Source organism: Saimiri boliviensis, chromosome 1, assembly GCF_048565385.1.
Source record: "Saimiri boliviensis isolate mSaiBol1 chromosome 1, mSaiBol1.pri, whole genome shotgun sequence".
In the NCBI taxonomy this organism is placed as follows: Eukaryota; Metazoa; Chordata; class Mammalia; order Primates; family Cebidae; genus Saimiri; species Saimiri boliviensis.
The window spans coordinates 19733171-19736203 of NC_133449.1; the positions used below are offsets into that span (position 1 = coordinate 19733171).

Consider the following 3033-nt stretch of genomic DNA (forward strand, 5'->3'; position numbering starts at 1 on the left):
TTGCCATGGCGCTTCACGTGTATTCTCTTTAATCTTTACAATCTCAGCAGGTCACCCTTCCCTTTACCTACACGAGGAAACTAAGGCTTAAAAGATGAAACCACTGACCTACTAGGTATGAAGCCACAGTGTTTGGAATCTGGGCAGTCTAATTCTAGAGCCCAAACTCTGAATCATAACTTTCTGACGCCCAAGAAAGTTTGAATCAATCTTTCTGTTGTTGGGTTTTCTGGTAAAAACTAGAAAACCTGGTAGACAAATTCCAAAAGAGCTGTGACCTTTGACTCAATTTCAATCCAGCCAATTTCTTCCCTTTAAACTACCAAATAGAAGACGATTTCACCTGTTTTTAGTTATTGGTAAATACATTTTAAAATTTCTATGGCACTTCTGTTTCCGCCGGGGTGGTGCCAGAGAGGCGGTCATCAGTTGCTTCACGTTTATCGGTAAAAGGAGCGTTTTCCCAAGTCATTGGGTCTGACTGGTTCAGGGTGTCACTCGTTAAGGCCACAGGGCCCAGGACTTGTGCTTTTTGGCTTCCTAGGGGTTGAAAGGGCCACTCAGTGGAAGAGGGCATGGGAAGGTTTCTGGGTGTTGGTAATGTTCTGGTTCTTCATCTAAATCCTGGATTCATGAGTATTTGTGAAAATCAACAAGCTGTAGAGTTATTTCTGTGCTTAAAAAAAAAAAAAAAAAAGGCCGGGCGCGGTGGCTCAAGCCTGTAATCCCAGCACTTTGGGAGGCCGAGGCGGGTGGATCACGAGGTCAAGAGATCGAGACCATCCTGGTCAACACGGTGAAACCCCGTCTCTACTAAAAATACAAAAAATTAGCTGGGCATGGTGGTGCGTGCCTGTAATCCCAGCTACTCAGGAGGCTGAGGCAGGAGAGTTGCCTGAAGTCAGGAGGCAGAGGTTGCGGTGAGCCGAGATCGCGCCATTGCACTCCAGCCTGGGTAACGAGCGAAACTCCGTCTCAAAAAAAAAAAAAAAAAAGTTCTATGAATGGAACATCGAAGAAACTAGAGAAAGTGGCTACAGGACCTATCCTGTCCTGTTTCGTCCTGTATTAAGAGTTGATGGCCGGGCGCGGTGGCTCACGCCTGTAATCCAAGCACTTTGGAGGCCAAAGTGCTTGGAGGCGGGCGGATCACTTGAGGTCAGGAGTTCAAGACCAGCCTGACCAACGTGGTGAAACCCTGTCTTTGTAAATAAATAAAAAAGAGTTAGATGGGCACGATGGCTCATGGCTGTAATCCCAGCACTTTGGGAGTCAAGTCTAGCAGATCTTGAGCAGCAGTTTGAGATCGGTCTGGGCAACATAGGGAGACTCCAACTCTTAAAAAAAAATACAAAAAGTAGCTGGGCATGGTGGCATGTGCCTGTGGTCCCAACTACTTCAGAGGCTGAGATGGAAAATTTGTTTGAGCCTGGGGGGTCGAGGCTGCAGTGAGCAGTGATGGCACCACTGCACTCCAGCCTGGGTGAGAGCCAGATCTTGTCTCAAGAAAACCAAATATATTCCTCAGCCACAAGGTTATGTGGGAAAGTCAGGATAGAACCTCTACAAACAATGCAGGCCCGGCCTCGTCCTGGCTGTCTCCTTCCCTCTGCAGTGCAGTGCTCCAGTAGAACAGCCTCCTAGGAGTGAGGGCCGACGCCTCAGCACTCCAATCCTTCTCATCTCCCTGTTCATAGATACATTTTCTGAAAGACCTGGAGGTAGTTCTCGGTAAATATATTCTACCAGGCAAGTTAAGCTAGATACTTTTAAGTGAGGTAGAGAAGGTGCAGTGAATACAGCTCCTTAGTCGGGGTTTGTCCCTGGCCGCTTTAAAATAATCTTCCGGAGAGGCCGGGCGCGGTGGCTCAAGCCTGTAATCCCAGCACTTTGGGAGGCCGAGGCGGGTGGATCACGAGGTCAAGAGATCGAGACCATCCTAGTCAACATGGTGAAACCACATCTCTACTAAAAATACAAAAAATTAGCTGGGCATGGTGGCGCGTGCCTGTAATCCCAGCTACTCAGGAGGCTGAGGCAGGAGAATTGCCTGAACCCAGGAGGCGGAGGTTGCGGTGAGCCGAGATCGTGCCATTGCACTGGAGCCTGGGTAACAAGAGTGAAACTCTGTCTCAAAAAAAAAAAAAAAAAATCTTCCGGAGAAAGTGCTGTCATGATGGCATATAGTGAGTTAACTATGACCCTGGTGAATTTAGAAAACTGCTTTCCTTAGGTTGGTAAGCCAGGATGCAAAGATGTGGCATTTGCTTGCTAAGACCTTTTCATTTCAATACAATGTGAGGTAGTATGTCAGTAATTCAAGAGGGTTGCTCCGAGAGCCAAATCAAGACAGTTAAATTTCAGGATAAACAATGTGTGTGACAACATTTCTTTTTCACACTTAACTTTGTGCGTTTCCATTTTGGAGTCTATCAAATTGTTCCAGCTTTTTTTCTTCTTATAGTTAATAGACAGAGTGAGAAAAACAGAAATGGTATTAACAAGCAATTAATTAACAACTAGGTTCTTGGCCAGGCATAGTGGCTTACATGCCTGTAATCCCAGTACTTTGGGAGGCCAAAGTGGGAGGATCACTTGAGGCCAGAATTTCAAGACCAACATGATCAACATAGCAAGACTCCATCTCCTTAAAAAAATTAAAAAGAAAAAAAATTAGGTTCTAGCTATCTTTTTCTATATTCTCAAAACTAATGAGTTTAGTAGTATCCCTTGATACAGATTACGGCCTCAAGGCTTAGATAAGTTCACAAGGTTTGTAAATAGTAAACTTCTAATCTACACCTAAACTTAAATTATATTTACCTTTAGACAACACTGCCTCAAGTTCATGTGGAAACAGACTAAGGTTTTGTCCTATGAAGTATGCAATTATATATTCTTAATACTAATCAAATGAGAGAATTAATACCATCAGAGGAATCAGCGGCTCCAGAATAGCACCCATGTTAAAAATGTTTTTGTTTTCCTGAAGTCAGAGTAAACCTGAATGGGCAGTCAATTTTAAATTATAAC

The 3033-nt window shown here is 44.4% G+C and overlaps 1 non-coding gene across 1 annotated transcript; it reads right to left on the reverse strand.

The window, feature by feature from the left end:
• Positions 1-220: 220 nt before the first annotated feature.
• On the reverse strand, positions 221-283 carry LOC120362198 (U7 small nuclear RNA). Its single transcript, XR_005578163.1, has one exon. It is a non-coding gene; the product is annotated as a U7 small nuclear RNA (small nuclear RNA).
• Positions 284-3033: the final 2750 nt, after the last annotated feature.